The sequence below is a fragment of the Manis javanica genome, chromosome 8 (genome assembly GCF_040802235.1).
Source record: "Manis javanica isolate MJ-LG chromosome 8, MJ_LKY, whole genome shotgun sequence".
NCBI lineage: Eukaryota > Metazoa > Chordata > Mammalia > Pholidota > Manidae > Manis > Manis javanica.
Genome location: NC_133163.1, coordinates 124,409,797 through 124,428,408, shown reverse-complemented (window position 1 = coordinate 124,428,408; position 18,612 = coordinate 124,409,797). Strand labels below are relative to the sequence as shown.

The following is an 18,612-nucleotide window of genomic DNA, read 5'->3' as shown; positions in this document are numbered from 1 at the left end:
GTGGTTTGAGATTTTTCTTCCTTCCTTGTTGATGGGCGCATTTGTTATAAAATTCCCTCTTTTCACTGCTTTTGCAGCATCTCTTAAGTTTTGGTATGTTGTATTTTCATTTGTGTCAAGATAATTATTTAATTTCTTTTTTGCCACCTTCTTTGACTCACTGGTTTTTCATAAGGATGCTGTTTAATTTCCACATATTTGTGAATTTTCCAGCTTTCCTTCTGTTACTTATTTCTATTTTCATTCCATTGTGGTTGGAAAATACATTTGGTATGGTATCAATCTTCTTAAATTTGTTGGTTTGTTTTGTGACCTAACATGTGATCTATCCTAGGGAATGTTTTATGTGTGCTTGAGAAAGATGTGTGTCCTGTTGATATTTGGTGGAATATCTTGTATATGTGGGTTAGGTCCACTTGGCTTATAGTGTTACTCAAATCCTCCATTTCCTTATTAATTTTCTTTCTTTCTAGATGTTTGTCTATTATTGGAAGTGGGAGGTATTAGAAATGTTGTGGTCTTCTTCATTCTTCCTAAGATTCTTTGGGTTCTCTAATGGTTGCATATATATTTACAATTGTTATATTTTCCCAGAAATTGACATTTTATTTTTATATGATGTCTTTTCTATATCTCTTCTAAGAACTTTTGATTTCAGTCCTGTTTTGTCCAATATAAGTATGACCACCACTGCTTTCTTTTGGTTATCATTTGCATGGAGAATCTTTCTCAATTCTTTCATTTTTAGTTTATGTGTCTCCTTAAATCTAGGCTGAGTCTCATGTAGACAGTAGATAATTGGACCTTGTTTTTTGATCCTTTTAGCTATTGTATGTCTTTTTATTGGGGAGTTTAATCCCATTACACTTTACATTTAAAGTACTTACAGACAGAGAAGGACTTACTATTGTCACTTCATTCAGTGTTTTCTGTCTTGTAGTTACTTTGTTCCTAATTCATCTTATGCTGTTACTTTTTTCTTTGTAATAACATAATTTGATTCCCTTCTCATTTTCTTTTGTATATCTTTTATCGGTATTTTTTTTCATGGTTTTCATTAGGCAAATATAAAACATCTTCAAATAACATGTTTTATGATGGTAACTTCAATTGCCCACAAAATATACTACAATTTTACTTTTCCCTCCAACATTTTATTTTATTGATGTAACAAAATAATTTTAACATTAAGTACCCATGAACATATTTTAATACTTACATTTACTTCTATAATTTTCTCTCTTAAGTTCTTTTTATTTTTTATAATCTACAATTACATGAACAATATTATGGTTACTAGACTCCCCCCATTTTCAAGTACCCTGCACATACCACATTAAAATCACTGTGAATCAGCATTGTAAGATGCTATAGAATCATTACTTGTCTTCTTTGTGTAGTACCCCATTCCCCATGCATCTCACCCCTCACCACATTATGTCTGCTAATTGTAATGCCCCTTTTTCCCCCTTATCCTGCCCTTCCCACCCACCCTCCCCAGCCCCTTTCCCTTTGAGAACTGTTAGTCCATTCTTGGGTTCTGTGATTCTGCTGCTGTTTTGTTCCTTCAGTTTTTGCTTTGTTCTTATACTCCACAGATGGGTGAAATCATTTGATACTTGTCTTTTTGTGCCTGGCTTATTTCACTGAGTATAATGTTGCTGCAAATGGTAGGATTTGTTTTCTTCTTATGGATGCATAATATTCCATTGTGTATATGTACCACACCTTCTGTATCCATTCATCTACTGATGGACACTTAGGTTGCTTCCATTTCTTGGCTATTGTAAATAATGCAGCAATAAACATAGGGGTGCATCTGTCTTTTTCAAACTGGGCTGCTGCATTCTTAGGGTAAATTCCTAGGAGTGGAATTCCGGGGTCAAATGGTATTTCTATTTTGAGCTTTGTGAGGAACCTCCATACTGCTTTCCACAATGGTTGAACTAGTTTACATTCCCACCAGCAGTGTAGGAGGGTTCCCCTTTCTCCACAACCTTGCCAACATTTGTTGTTGTTTGTCTATTGGATGGTGGCCATCCTTACTGGTGTGAGGTGATATTTCATTGTTGTTTTAATTTGCATTTCTCTGATGATTAGCAATGTGGAGCATCTTATCATGTGCCTGTTGGCCATTTGAATTTCTTTGTTGGAGAAGTGTCTGTTCAAATCCTCTACCCATTTTTTAATTGGCTTGTTGTTTCTTGAGGTGCTTGAGCTCTTTATAAATTTTGGATGACAACCCTTATCGGATATGTCATTTATGAATATTATCTCATACTATAGGATACCTTTTTGTTCTATTGATGGTGTCCTTTGCTGTACAGAAGCTTTACAGCTTGACACAGTCCCACTTGTTCATTTTTGCTTTTGTTTCCCTTGCCTGGGGAGATATGTTCATAAAGAAGTTGCTCATGTTAACATCCAAGAGATTTTTGCCCATGTTTTTTTCTAAGAGTTGTATGGTTTCATGACTTACATACAGGTCTTTGATCCATTTCAAATTTACTTTTGTGTATGGGGTTAGACAATGATCCAGTTTCATTCTCTTACATGTAGCTGTCCAGTTATGTCAACAGCAGCTGTTGAACAGGCTGTCATTTCTCTATTGTACATTCACAGCTCCTTTATTGTATATTAATTGACCATATATGTTTGGGTTAATATCTGGACTCTCTATTCTGTTCCACTGGTCTATGGATCTGTTCTTGTGCCAGTACCAAATTGTCTTGATTACTGTGGCTTTGTAGTAGATCTTGAAGTTCAGAAGGGAGATCCGCCCCACTTTATTCTTCCATCTCAGGATTGCTTTGGCTATTCAGGGTCTTTTGTGGTTCCATATGAATTTTAGAACTATTTGTTCCAGTTTGTTGAAGAATGCTGTTGGTATTTTGATAGGGACTACATTGAATCTGTAGATTGCTTTAGGCAGGATGGCCATTTTGACAATATTAATTCTTCCTACCCTAGAGCATGGGATATGTTTCCGTTTGTTAGTGTCCTCTTTAATTTCTTTTAAGAGTGTCTTGTAGTTTACAGGGTATAGGTCTTTCACTTCCTTGGTTATGTATATTCCTAGGTATTTTATTCTTTCTGATGCAATTGTGAGTGGAATTGTTTTCCTGATTTCTCTTTCTGCTAATTCATTGATAGTGTACAGGAAAGCAAAGATTTCTGTGTATTAATTTTGTTTCCTTCAACTTTGCTGAATTCACATATTAGTTCTAGAAGTTTTGGAGTGGAGTCTTAAGGATTTTTATGTACAATATGATGTCATCTGCAAATACTGACAGTTTGGCTTCTTCTTTACTAATACAGATGCCTTGTATTTTTTGTTTCGTCTGACTGCCATGGCTAGGACCTCCAGTACTATGTTGAGTAGATGTGGGGAGAGTGGGCATCCTTGTCTTGTTCCAGATTTTAAAGGAAAAGCTTTCTGCTTCTCGCTGTTCAGTATGATGTTGGCTGTGGGTTTATCATATATGGCCTTTATTATGTTGAGGTACTTGCCCTCTATACCCATTTTGTTGAGAGTTTTTTATAATGAATGGTTGTTGAATATTTTCAAATGCTTTTTCAGCATCTGTGGAGATGATTGTGTGGTTTTTGTCCTTCTTTTTGTTGATGTGGTGCATGACGTTGATGGATTTTCGAATGTTGTACCATCCTTGCATCCCTGGGATGAATCCCACTTGGTCATGGTGTATGATCCTCTTGATGTATTTCTGAATTCTGTTTGGTAATATTTTGTTGACTATTTTTGCATCTATGTTCATTAGGGATATTCATCTGTAATTTGTGGTGTCTTTGCCTGGTTTTGGTAGTAGAGTGATGCTGGCTTCATTGAATGAGTTTGGAAGTAGTCCTTCCTCTTCTATTTTATGGAAAACTTTACGGAGAATGGCTTTTATGTCTTCTCCATATATCTGATAAAATTCAGCAGTGAATCCATCTGGCCCAGGGGTTTTGTTCTTTGGTAGTTTTTTGATTACCAATTCAATTTCATTCTTGTTAATTGGTCTGTTTAGATTTTGTTTCTTCCTTGGTCAGTCTTGGAAGGTTGTATATTTCTATAAAGTTGTCCATTTCTTCTAGGTTATCCAGCTTGTAAGCATATAGGTTTTCATAGTATTCTCTAAAAATTCTTTGTATTTCTGTGGTGTCCATCGTGATTTTTCCTTTCTCATTTCTGATTTTGTTGATGTGTGTTCTCTTTTTCTCCTAATACGGCTGGCTAGGGGTTTATCTGTTTTCTCAAAGAATCAGCTCTTGGTTTCATTAATTTTTTCTATTATTTTAATCTCAATTTTATTGATTTCTTCTCTGATCTTTATTATGTCCCTCCTTCTGCTGACTTTGGGCTTTATTTGTTCTTTTTCCAGGTTTAATAATTGTGACTTTAGACTATTCATTTGGGATTGTTCTTCCTTCTTTAAATAGGCCTGGATTGCTATACACTTTCCTCATAGAACTGCCTCCGCTGCATCGCACAGAAGTTGTGGCTTTGTGCTGTTGTTGTCATTTGTTTCCATATATTTCTTGATCTGTTTTAATTTGGTCATTGATTCCTTGATTATTCAGGAGCATGTTGTTAAGCCTCCATGCATTTGTGAGCCTTTTTGATCTCATTGTACAATTTATTTCTAGTTTTGTACCTTTGTGATCTGAGAAGTTGGTTGGTAGAATTTCAATCTTTTGGACTTTACTGAGGCTCTTTTTGTGGCCTAGTATGTGGTCTATTCTGGAAAATGTTTCATGTGCACTTGAGAACAATATGTATCCTGCTGCTTTTGGGTGTAGAGTTCTGTAGATGTCTATTAAGTCCATCTGTTCTAGTGTGTTGTTCAGTGCCTCTGTGTCCTCGTATTGTCTGGTTGATATTTACTTTGGAGTAAGTGGTGTGTTGAAGTCTCCAAAATGAATGCATTGCATTCTATTTCCTCCTTTAAATCTGTTAGTATTTGTTTCACATATGTCGGTGCTCCTGTGTTGGGTGCATAGATATTTATAATGGTTTTATCCTCTTGTTGGACAGAGCCCTTTACCATAATGTAATGTCCTTCTTTATTTTGAAGTCTAGTTTGTCAGATACAAGTACTGCAACTCCCTCTTTTCTCTCCCTATTGTTTGCATGAAATATCTTTTTCCATCCCTTTGCTTTTAGTCTGTGCATGTTTTTGGGTTTGAGGTGAGTCTCTTGTAAACAGCATATTGATAGGTCTTGCTTTTTTATTCATTCTTTTACTCTGTGTCTTTTAATTGGTGCACTCAGAACATTTACATTTAGGGTGATTATCAATAGATATGTACTTGTTGCCATTGCAGGATTTGGTTTCATGGTTTCCAAAGGTTCAAGGGTAGCTTCTTTACTATCTAACCATCTCAGTTTAACTCACTTATTGTGGTATTATAAACACAGTCTGATGATTCGTTATTTCTCTCCCTTTTTATACTTCCTCCTTCATTCTTTATAAATTAGGTGTTTTATTCTATACTCTTTTGTGCTTCCTTTGACTGCTTTTGTGGACAGTTGATTTTTTGTCTTTCGTTAGTATTTGGTTGGTGTCATTTCTCTGCTATGGTTTTATTTTCTCTGGTGTTATCTATTTAGCCTTAGGAATGCTTCCATCTAGAGCAGTCCCTTTAAATTACCCTGTAGATGTCATTTGTAGGAGGCAAATTCCCTCAACTTTTGATTATCTGGAACTTGTTTAATGCCTCCTTCAAATTTAAATGATAATATTGCTGGATAAAGTATTCTTGGTTCAGGGCCCTTCTGTTTCATTGCATTAAATATATCGTGCCATTCTCTTCTGGCCTGTAAGTTTTCTGTTGAGAAGTCTGATGATAGCCTGATGGGTTTTCCTTTGTAGGTGATCTTTTTTCTCTCTGGCTGCCTTTAATACTGTGTCCTTGTCTTTGATCTTTGTCATTTTAATTATTATATGTCTTGGTGTTGTCCTCTTTTGGTCCCTTGTGTTGGGAGATCTGTGGGCTTCTGTGGTCTGAGAGACTATTTCCTTCCCCAGCTTGGGGACGTTTTCAGCAATTATTTCTTCAAAAACACTTTCTATCCCTTTCTCTTGTTTTCTTTTGCTATTCCTATAATGCGCATATTGCTCCATTTGGACTGGTCACACAGTTCTCTTAATATTCTTTCATTCATAGAGGTCCTTTTCTCTCTCTCTGCCTCAGCTTCTCTGTGTTCCTGTTCTCCGATTTCTATTTCGTTAACAGCCTCTTGCAGCTCGTCCACTCTGTTCTTTAGTCTGCTCTAAAGAGCAATTTTGTGAAGATCGTTTCATTTCTGTTATCTCCTGCCACACTTCCTCCCTTAGCTCTTGCCTATTTCTCTGCAAGCCCATCAGCATGGTTATGACTTTTATTTTGAATTCTTTTTCAGGAAGATTGGTCATAGTTATGTCACCAGGCCTTCTCTCTGGGGTCGAGTTATTCTTGACTGGATTAAGTTCTTCCGCCTTTTGATGGGGATAGAAGCGATCGCCAGCAGGTGGCGCGTGTCACCTGGGAGAACAAAGTCCCTTCTCCGCTGCCTGTGCCGGTTACCTGCACACAGGGAGCAGTGTCCTGGCTAATCTCCTGAGCTGCTGTGGGTGGGGAGGCCCTTAGGATAGGGAGTCACAGATACTCCGGGTGTGCTCTCCTGCGAGAACGGCTCCCCTTCATGCCTTCCGGACCTTGCCGCGGCTTCCTCTGCCTGTGCTGGGCAGCTGCATGCGGGGGAACCCTCTGGCTCTGGCCCGGTCACCTGCACACTGGGAGGAGACTGTGTGGTTGCTGTGGGCAGGGCTGCTCCCCGGCTGCTCTGCAGCTGTGGCAGGTCAGTCGGTTTGCTTGCAGCACCAGCAGGGGGCAATGAATGGCTGGCTGCTTATCACCTGCATAGCCACCCAAGGGGTTAGGGCACCTGAAGTTCCTTAAATTCCCAGCCTGCTGGGCTGAGGGTGCCTGGAAAATTTTGTCCATCTGTTAAACCCTTGTCCATTTAAGACTTTTAAAGCACTGGCCTTTGTTTGGTCCCAGGGGAGCCGGCTGTGGGGACCCACTCGCAGTCTCTGTCTCAGATTTTACTTTTCTGTTTCTCTAATGTTCAGCACACCATGCGACGTGTGTCTGTGCTCCCGGTGCAGGTCACTAGGGCTGGTTACTCAGCAGTCCTGGGCTCCCTCCCCCTCCCGCTCTGACTCCTTTCCTCCCGCTGGTGAGCTGAGGTGGGGGAGTGCTCGGGTCCCACTGGGTCACGGCTTTGTATCTTACCCTTTTCATGAGATGCTGAGTTCTCGCAGATGTAGACGTTGCCTGGCTGTTGTACTGTATCTTCTGGTCTCTATTTTAGGAATAGTTGCATTTACTGTATTTTCAGAAATACATATGGTTTTGGGAGGAGATTTCCGCCACCCTACTCATGCTGTCATCTTGAGCCACTGCCCCTCTCTCTTAACTTCTATATCAGAATTAACAGTGATTTATAGGACCTCAGTTGCTGTATTAAAGCATTCTGTATTTGTCTGTATGTTAACCTTTTACCTTCATTCTTGTTTCTGTATTGCTGTTCAGCATCTTTTTGTTTCTATCTGAAGGACTTTATTTAGAATTTCTTGTAAGGCAGGTCTAGTGAATTTTCCAGTGAATTCTAGACGAATACCCTCCATTTTTGTTTATCTGATAAAAGTTTTTATTTCTCCCTCATTTTTAAAGGAGAGTTCTGCTGGTTAAGGTTTATCTTTAGAGGTTTGAATATATCATTCTATCCCTTCTGGCCTACAGAGTTTCTGGTGTGAAATCCACCAATTTTATGGAGGTTTCCTTGTACATGACAAGTCACTTTCTTCTTGCTTCTTTCAAAATTTTTTTTTGACTTTTTACAAGTTGATTTTGTGTCTATGAATATGTGGATTTGTTTGGGTTCATCCTAGTTGGACTCCCTAAGACTTCTTGAATCAGGATGTCTGTTTCCTTCTCTAGACTGGGAAGTTTTATTCCCTTATTTTAAAAAATAAGCTTTCTGCTTCATTCTCTCTCCTCCTTTTGGGACCACTATAAAGTGTATATTGGTCTGCTTGACAGTACTGCATAAGTTCTCTGTTTTATTCACTCTTTTTAAATTCTTTCTGTTCCTGTGACTATATAATTTGAAATGACCTGTCTTTGAGTTTACTTTTTTTTCCTGTTCAAGTATGCTCTTGAGCTGATTTATCTAATGTTTCAATTCAATTATTGTATTCTTCAGCTCCAAAACTTCTGTTTGGTTCTCTTTATGTTTTCTACCTGTTTGTTTACGTTGTCATTTTCTTGTGCTCACAGAGCATTTTTATGATTATTTGGAATTCTTTGTTTCTTTAGGATTGGTCTCTGGAGTCCTTTGTATGGGCCATGTTTCCCTGTTTCTTCATGTGAGTTGTAACTTTGTGTTGGTATCTGAACATGTGAAGAAAAAAGGCACGTCTTCTAATCTTTACATACTGGATTTGTAGAGGCAGACACCACTCACTTTGGTTAGGTAATCTGGGGGCTTCCAAAACCTTTTTGTGGTGGATACAACTTCCCTGGGCTTGTGTGTACAATTAGAGAGGCTTGCCAATTTCCCTTTTTAGGACTCGTGATATCTTGCTCCCTCTGCTGTCAGTCTGCAGCACTGCAAGTTTGTGGCTCCGTAACAGCAAGCTGCCTTCTCCTGCTCTCAGGAGCTGCTGGGCATCAAGAATGCCAGCTCCTCACAAGCGGCCTGAATCGGTAAGACAGATTCAAAAGCCAAAATGCCAGAATCACACGCTACTCTTTTCTCTCTCATCAAGGAGAACCAAGGAGCCGGGGTATTAGATGCCAGTGCTAAGCTGTGTCAGCCTGGGAGAGTTGCAAACATGAACAAAGTCGAATGGTTCTTCTTACCCATTTCAACGTGGCTGTTCTGGCTTTAAGAATGCCTTGGTGTACTTCAACTTCCTAACTGTTTTCTGGAGTTCCTATAATGGTATTGTGTTCTGTACATTTTTGTTAAGTCAGTGTCTCTGTAGGGGAATGAGGGCTGGGCTTCCTATTCTGTCACCTTGCTCCTTTCACAGCTCTTTATATTGTTTTCTGTTGTATATGGAAGTTTCCTTAAGGAGACATTTTGAAGTCAGGGACACACTCTTCTGTGCACTGGAATGGTTTAGGCACAGAGAAGATGCTGAGCAATTATGTGCTGAATGAAGAAAGGAACTGGCCTGAACATATTTTAATTATCTTAATTTAACATATTTAACATCTGCTTTTTGGGAGATGATACATCTGTGTTAATTTTCATCACAGATCACACCTGTTTACATGTGCTATTTTTGTAAGGTTCCACATAAACTCCCCAAGAACATGTCCAAAAAATCCTACTTTGAATCTATATGGCAAGAAAAAGCACATACTTTCACATTGCCACACGTGCTAATTTATCTATTGTAAAAATAAAAAACCAGAATTGTAAAATTTCCATCCATCCTCAAGCCACAGTCAAATCCAATTTTTCACAAAGCCTCTCCAATGCTCAAAGTTAGAATTCATTCACTCATGAAATATTTAACAAGTACATTTATCTGCCACATACTCTTCTAGGTTGCTTGGACCTCTCTATAGTTCTATGTTAACAGAACTTCTCATTGCTTTTCTTTAATATTATGCATGCAAGTTCTTCCTTCTTTAACTATGGACTTCTAGAGTGAAGGAACTGTGTCCAAATCACCTCTGTAAACGAGCATCTGTACAGTGTTTTGTACATAACTGAAATGAAATCAAGAGGGCTAAAATAAACTCTGTGCAGGTACATTGGGGGGAAAAAGTCTTCTGAAGTATCTCAGTGTTGTAAAGAACCAGAAGGTCTGAACTCCATAATAATTAGGTGTCTTAAAAATTCCACCAGATTTCAATTAATTACTTTTTTATGCTTCTTTCTAGTCCTTCTGGAAAATGTGCTGATGACTATTTTCTATCCATTACTTAACGGATACTAACAAGTTAGTGCTCCACATTTCAGTTACGTGTATGTGAAATCAGTCGCAAGAAAAACGGTAAAGTGTTCAAGTGATTTCCAGAAATGTAAGAACTACCATCACTAGTGACCACTACCCTCTGCCTCCCCAAATTAGGGAATACACCCTCCCTTTTCCAACGGTCACAAACTCAGTCATGGCAGTATTAGAACTGACAGAGAATAAAGGGACTAAAAGAAACTGCAAAAACCAGGAAGTGCCACAAATAAGGAAAGGAGGGATATAATGTATTCAGCAAACAAGTAGATCCCAGGGTCGCAGATCTAAACTGAATAAAACAGACACAGAATGTGATGAAATCCATTCATTGGGAGATTGAAAGCTTTCCTGAGGATCAAAAAACCTTGAGGTCACAAGCAAGAGAGATTATTCAAAGGAAACTAGGGCTTTGAAAGAAGAGGGAAAAGATCAAGCCCCTGACACCTGGCAGGCACTTAGTAAGGAACAGCTATTATCATTTAGGAGTTACATTCTGGCTCAAATGTCTGTCCTTTGTGATGTCTCAGGGAAAGCTCCGAACTCCTTCCTCTGGGCTCCCACTATAAATTGTACAGGCTTCTGTCATACCACTTATCTTTATTTTTATTTTTTATTCATTTATTTTTTATTTCTTGTCATTAATGTACAATTACATGAACAACATTATGGTTACTTGACTCCCCCTATTATCAAGTGCCCATCACATGCTCCATTAGTCACTGTCCATCAGCATAGTAAGATGCTATAGAATCACTACTTGTCTTCTCTGTACTATACTGCCTTCCCCGTGTCCCCCCCCCCCCTCACTATATGTGCTAATCACAATACCCCTTTTCCCCACTTATCCCTCCCTTCCCACCCTTCCTGCCCAGTCCCTTTCCCTTTGGTAACTGTTAGTCCATTCTTGGGTTCTGTGATTCTGCTGCTGTTTTGCTCCTTCAGTTTTTGCTTTGTTCTCATACGCCACAGATGAGTGAAATCATTTGGGACGTGTCTTTCTCCACCTGGCTTATTTCACTGAGAATAATACCCTCTAGCTCCATCCAAGTTGTTGCAAATGGTAGGATGTTTTCTTCTTATGGCTGAATAATATTCCATTGTGTGTATGTACCACATCTTCTTTATCCATTCATCTACTGATGGACACTTAGGTTGTTTCTATTTCTTGGCTATTGTAAATAGTGGTGCGATAAACATAGGGGTGCATGTGTCTTTTCCAAACTGGGCTCCTGCATTCTTATGATAAATTCCTACAAGAGGAATTCTTGGGTCAAATGGTATTTCTATTTTTACTTTTTTGAGGAACCTCCATACTGCTTTCCACAATGGTTGAATTAACTTGCATTCCCACCAGCAGTGTAGGAGGGTTCCCCTTTCTCCACATCCTCACCAACTTTTGTTGTTGTTTGTCTTTTTGATGTTAGCCATCCTAACTGCTGTGAGGTGATATCTCATTGCAGTTTTAATTTGAATTTGTCTGATGATTAGTAATGTGGAGCATCTTTTCAGGTGCCTGTTGACCATCTGAATTTCTTCATTGGAGAAGTGTCTGTTCAGCTCTTCTGCCCATTTTTTTATTGGCTTATTTGCTTTTCGTTTAAGGTGTGTGAGCTCTTTATATAATTTGGATGTCAACCCCTTATTGCATATGTCATTTATTAATATATTCACCCATACTGTAGGATGCCCTTTTATTCTACTGATGGTGTCCTTAGCTGTACAAAAGCTTTTTAGTTTGAAATAGTCCCACATGTTCATTTTTTATTTTATTTCCCTTGCCCAGAGAGATATGTTCATGAAGAACTTGCTCATTTTGATGTCCAAGAGATTTCTGCCTATGTTATTTTCTAAGAGTTTTATGGTTTCATGACGTACATTCGGGTCTTTGATCCATTTTGACTTTACATTTGTGCATGGGGTTAAACAATGATCCAGTTTCATTCTCTTACATGTAGCTGTCCAGTTTTGCCAACACCAGCTGTTGAAGACTGTCACTTACCTATTGTATATCCATGGCTCATTTAGTGTATATTAATTGCCCATATATGCTTGGGTTTATATCAGGGCTCTCTAGTCTGTTCCATTGGTCTATGGGTCTGTTCTTGTGCCAGTACCAAATTGTCTTGATTACTGGGGCTTTGTAGTAGAGCTCGAAGTCAGGGAGCATAATTCCCCTGCTTTATTCTTCCTTCTCAGGATTGCTTTGGCTATTTGGGGTCTTTTGTGGTTCCATATGAATTTTAGAACTATTTGCTCTAGTTCATTGTAGAATGCTGTTGATATTTTGGTAGGGATTGCATTGAATCTGTAGATTGCTTTAGGCCGGATGGCCATTTTGACAATATTAATTCTTCCTATCCATGAGCACAGGATGTGTTTCCAAATATTGGTATCTTCTTTAATTTCTCTCATAAGTGTCTTGTAGTTTTCAGAGTATAGGTCTTTTATTCCCTTGGTTAGGTTTATTCCTAGGTATTTCATTCTTTTTGATGCAATTGTGAATGGAATTGTATTCCTGATTTCTCTTTCTGCTAGTTCATTGTTGGTGTAAAGGAATGTATGTAACAGACTTCTGCTTATTAATTTCATATCCTGCAACTTTGCTGAATTCAGATATTAGATCTAGTGTTTTTGGAGTGGATTCTTTAGGGTTTTTATACACAACATGATGTCGTCTGCAAACAGGGACAGTTTGACTTCTTCCTTGCCAATCTGGATGCCTTTTATCTCTTTGTACTGTCTGATTGCCGTGGCTAGGACCTGCAGAACTATGTTGAATAACAGTGGGGAGAGTGGGCATCCCTGTCTTGCTCATGATCTTAATGGAAAAGCTTTCAGCTGCTTGCTGTTAAGCATAATGTTGGCTGTGGTTTTTCATATACGGTCTTTATTATGTTGAGGTACTTGCCCTCTACACACATTTTGTTGAGAGTTTTTATCATGAATGGATGTTGAATTTTGTCGGATGCTTTTCAGCATCCTAGAGATGATCATATAGTTTTTGTCCTTTTTGTTGATGTGGTGGATGATGCTGGTGGGTTTTCGAATGTTGGACAATCCTTATCCCTGTGATGAACCTCACTTGGTCATGATGGATGATCTTTTTGATATATTTTTGAATTCAGTTTGCTAATATTTTGTTGAGTATTTTTGCATGTACATTCATCAGGTATATTGGTCTGTAATTTTCTTTTTTTGTGGTGTCTTTGCCAGGTTTTGGTATTAGAGCGATGTTGGCCTTGTAGAACAAGTTTAGAAGTATCTCCCCCCTTCTATTTTTTGAAAAAATTTAAGGATGATGGGTATTAAGTCTTCACTAAATGGTTCATAAAATTCAGTGGTGAAACCATCTGTTGCAGGGGTTTTGTTCTTAGGTAGTTTTTTGATTATCAGTTCAATTTCATTGCTTGTAATTGGTCTATTCAGATTTTCTGTTTCTTCCTGGGTCAGCCTTGGAAGGTTGTATTTTTCTAGAAAGTTGTTCATTTCTTCTAGGCTATCCAGCTTGTTATCATATAATTTTTCATAGCATTCTCTCATAACTCTTTGTATTTCTGTGGTGTCAGTAGTGCTTTTTCTTTCTCATTTCTGATTCTGTTTATGTGTGTAGACTCTTTTTTTCTTGATTACTCTGGCTAGATGTTTATCTATTTTCTCAAAAAACCAGCTCCTGCTTTCATTGATTCTATTGTTTTATTCTTCTCAATTTTATTTATTTCTGCTCTAACCTTACTATGTCCTTCTACTGATTTGGTCCTCATTTGTTCTTCCTTTTCTAGTTTTGTTAATTGTGAGTTTAGACTGCTCATATGGGATTGTTGTTCTTTCCTGAGGTAGGCCTGTATTGCAATATACTTCCCTGTTAGGACAGCCTTTGCTGCATCCCAAAGATTTTGGGGTGTTGAATTACTGTTGCCATTTATCTCCATATATTGCTTGATCTCTATTTTTATTTAGTCATTGATCCACTGATTATTTAGGAGCATGTTATTAAGCCTCCATGTGTTTGTGGGCTTTTTCATTTTCTTTGTGTAATTTATTTCTAGTTTCATACCTTTGTGATCTGAGAAGCTGGTTGATACAATTTCAGTCTTTTTGAACTTACTGAGGCTGTTTTTGTGGCCTAGTACATGATCTGTATTTGAAAATGTTCCATGTGCACTTGAGAAGAATGTGTATCCTGCTGCTTTTGGGTGAAGAGTTCTATAGATATCTGTTACGTCTATCTCTTCTAATATGTTATTCAGTGTCTCTGTCTCTACTTATCTTCTGTCTGGTTTATCTGTCCTTTGGAGTGAGTGGTGTGTTAAAGTCTCCTAAACAGTATGCATTGCATTCTATTTCCCCCTTTAATCCTGTTAGCATTTGTTTCACACATGTAGGTGATCCTGTGTTGGGTGCATAAATATTTATAATAGTTATATCCTTTTGTTGGACTGACTCCTTCATCATTATGCAATGTCCTTTGTCTCTTGTGATTTTCTTCATTTTGAAGTCTAATTTTTGTGATACAAGTACTGCGATTCCTGCTTTTTTCTCCCTATTGGTTGCATGAAATATCTTTTTCCATCCCTATCCCTTTACTTTCACTGTGTGTTTTTGGGTTTGAAGTGAGTCTCTTGTAGGCAGCATATAGATGGGTTTTGTTTCTTTATCCATTCAGTGACTCCATGTCTTTTGATTGGCGCATTCAGATCATTTACATTTAGGGTGATTATCGATAGGTATATACTTATTGCCATTGCAGGCTTTAGATTCGTGGTTACCAAAGATTCAAGGGTAATTCCCTTACTATCTAACAGTCAAATTTAACTCACCTCATATGCTATTACAAACACAACCTAAAGGTTCTTTTTTTTTCCTCCTCCATTCTTTGTATGTTACTAATCATATTCTGTACTCTTTATCTATCCCTTGATTGACTTCGGCGGTAGTTGATTTGATTTTGCGTCTGCTTAGTAAATTGTTCTACTTTGCTGTGGTTTTACTTTCCCTGGTGACATCTATTTAGCCTTAGGAATTCAACCATCTATAGCAGTCCCTCCAAAATGCACTATTGAGGTGGATTGTGGGAGGTAAATTCTCTCAGCTTTTGCTTATCTGTAAACTGTTTAATCCCACCTTCAAATTTAAAAGATAACCTTACCAGGTAGAATATTCTTGGTTTGAGGCCTTTCTGCTTCACTGCATTAAATACATCCTGCCACTCCCTTCTGGCCTGTAAGTTTTTGTTGAGAAGTCTGATGATAGGTTGACAGGTTTTCTTTTGTACGTGATCCTTTTTCTCTCTCTAGCTGCTTTTTAAAGTCTGTCTTTATCCTTTATCTTTGCCATTTTACTTATTATATGTCTTGATGTTTTCTTCCTTGGGCCCCTTGGGTTGGGAGATGTGTGCACTTCCACGGCCTGAGACACTGTTTCCTTCCTCAGATTGGGGAATTTTTCAGCAATTACCTCATCAAAGACACTTTCTATTCCTTTCTCTCTCTCTTCTTCTGGTACCCCTATAATGCAGTTATTGTTCTGTTTGGATTGGTCACACAGTTCTCAATATTCTTTCATTCTTAGAGATCTTTTTTCTCTTTGTGCCTCAGCTTCTTTGTATTCTTCTTCTCTAATTTCTATTCCATTGACCCTCTCTTATACTATATCTAATCTACTTTTAAACCCCTCCATTGTATGTTTCATTTCAGACAGAATTTCTTAATGATTAAATCTCCATCCTAAATTTGTCCCTGAGTTCTTGAATATTTTTCTGTACCTCCATGAGCATGTTTATGATTTTTATTTTAAACCCTCTTTCAGGAAGATTGGTGAGTTCTGTTTCATCTGGCCCTTTTTGTGGCGTTTGTGAAATTTTGGTCTGAACCAGGTTCCTTTGACGTTTCATAATTTTGTGTGGTGCCCTCTATTGCCCAGAAGCTTGAGTGTCTGAATGTGTTCAGCCTCTAGAGTGAGGTTGGTGGTCGTATGGCAGCTGTGCTGGTGCCTGGGGAGAGAAAAGAGCTCTTTCCTGATTCCCAGCTGCAGTGCCTGTCTCCAGTGGCAGAGGCAGTGGGCTGAGCACCCAGGTGTGAGCCTCTGTGCTCGGCGTCTCTAGGTGTTGTAGGCGGGGCCCCCCTCTGGCTGACCTGATGCCAGTGCAGTGACTACTCGTTTGCAAGTAGATGCCATCAGGCCAGTGTCACAGTGGGGGGGCCTTGGAGCTGAGTAGCCAGCCAGGGGGATGGAGTGCCTGAAGCTCCTCAAAGTTCCCACCCTGCTGGGCAGACTGTGGCCAGACAACCTTGTCTACCTATCCTTTCTCCCGTGTAGCAAGCTCCAAGCAAACCCCGCCTCTTCAGCAGCCCTCTCGCTTCTAGGAAGCCTCCAGACTCCCTGCCTTCCCTTTGTCCCAAAGTGGCTGGATGTGGATCCTTATCCTCCACAAATAGCCGGAACCTCAGTCTCCCAAGCACTCCGCCTGTCCCAGCTCCCCAACCCCAGCAACCTCCAGAGCACCGCACAGTGTAGGTTTGTGCCCCAAAGCAGATCTCCAGGGCTGGTGTTCAGCAGTTCTAAGCTTCCACCCCCTCCCCGCTCCGTTTCTCTTCCTCCTGCACATGAGCTGAGGTGGGGGAAGGGCTCGGGTCTCGCCAGATCGAGGCTTTCATATGTTACCCTGGTTCGTGAGGTTTGCTCTGTTAGTGAGATCTGTATGCAGTCTGGTGCAGCCTTCTTTCCTGTTGCTGTTTTAGAGCTACTTGTATTAATTATATTTTCATACTATATGTGGTTTTGGGAGGAATTCTGTGTCTCACCTGTCAAGCCACCTTGAATCTTATCATCCAATTTATTATATGCAATCTATATATATCTGTCTCCACTCCTAAGCAGGATTTAATGCATGGCTGGGATCAGATCTTATGCATTTCTGGAAGTGGGAATAGCAGGCACTTAATTATTGAGAGAAGAAATAAACTACTCATATGATACCTCTCAGTAAGAATAAATTTGGACAAGAAATGAATGAAGAACTAGGATGTATGGTCCTGTCCGCAAGTCCTCTCATTCCTTCGCATCTCGAATGCTACCTCTTTCATTACTCGTTTTGTTGAAAGCACGTTCTCTCTTCTTCCATTATCAACACAGAGTAAGTTCCATAGAATAAATTCTTCCAGATAATGCAGCATGGAACAATGGGAGAAAGTGGGTTTTTTTGAAGTTATTTTGAAATAATTTTAAACAGCTATGTTGCAAAAAAAGTAAATGTCCTTTCAGCCAGTATCCCCTACTATTACTAACATCTTACAAACTATAGTATAATCACAATCACTGAAAGTAGGAAATTAACATTCAGTCAATAAAATTAACCATTCTATAGACCTTATCTGGATTCCCAATTTACTCACTCTTGTCCTTTTTCTGGTTTAGGATCTCACAATACACTGAATTGTCAGATTTCCCTAATCTCCTCCAATCTGTGACAGTTCCCCAATCTTTGTCTTTTATGACATTGACATTTTTGAAAAATGTCAGTTATCATGTGTAATGTTCCTTAATTAGGTTTGCCTCCTGGCTGTGTGACTTACTATTTGTATTGCCCGGGGCAAGCCAACCTCTCTGGAATTCAAGTTTCCTTATCTGTAAAATGGGGCAATAATACTGACTTTATGCTTTAAAGATTAAATCAGGCAATATGTATTAAAATACCTGGAATATAATAGAAAGTGGGAGTACCTATAACACGTGCTATCTTTTCTCCTTGTCCCTACCTTTCAACTTTTCTGATAGAATTTCTTGCAAAACTTTCTTACTGTTATTCTAATGCCTTCTTTTATAGATAAAGGCATATTTAGCCCTCAAATGATGACTCGGTGTCATTACTACAAATAGCCACTGTTGTACTGTGTAACAATTCTAGGTCTGTGTTTTTTCTCCCTCACTGTTGTCCTCTCTTGTTATCAGAATGCCTGCCTGTAAAGTTCTCATTATTCCCTTTCTGGTTTTCGCCTTGAGATGAGTGCAGATTCATTTATTCACTTATATATTCATCGACACTGAATCTACTAAGTGTCAGGCCTTGTGTTAGGGTTTTGAAAAAAGTGATTAAGTTACCTCCTGTTCTAGCTGACTTTATGACTAAGAGAGGAAATCAACAGATAGTTACAGTTCAATGTGATCAATTCCATAAAAGATGTAATACCTAGGAGCATATGTGAAGAATACCTAACCTGGACTTGGGGAAAGAGTCAGGTTGGGAAAGGTTTCGTGAGGAAGGTGCCATTTTTTTTCAGTTAAGGTCTGCAGAATGTGTAGATATTAACCAGATGGAGGAGGAGAGAGCAAAAGGTGTGCAGTTTAGGAAGAGCTATTAGAACTATGTGCTGAGTAAAAGTAAATTGGTTCTGAAAAATAAATCTACTGTGTTGTAAACTTGCAACCTGAGAGCAATGTTGTGCCAATACCTCAGGGGCTTAGAAACTTCATAAGGCAGCTTTTGGCCCCAGGCCTGTGTTCTGGAGATTGCAGTTGACAGACCTAAACCTTCTGATATTATTACACTGAGCTTACCTATCTCAACATCTGTGAAGTGAAGTAAAATTTAAGGCTA

General features: G+C 38.8%; 1 protein-coding gene across 6 annotated transcripts in view; it reads right to left on the bottom strand.

Annotated features, from left to right (window-relative positions):
* Positions 1–18,612, bottom strand: part of SCAPER (S-phase cyclin A associated protein in the ER) — a 539,256-nt gene that overhangs the window by 97,940 nt on the left and 422,704 nt on the right. The gene's annotated exons all lie outside the window — the stretch shown is intronic.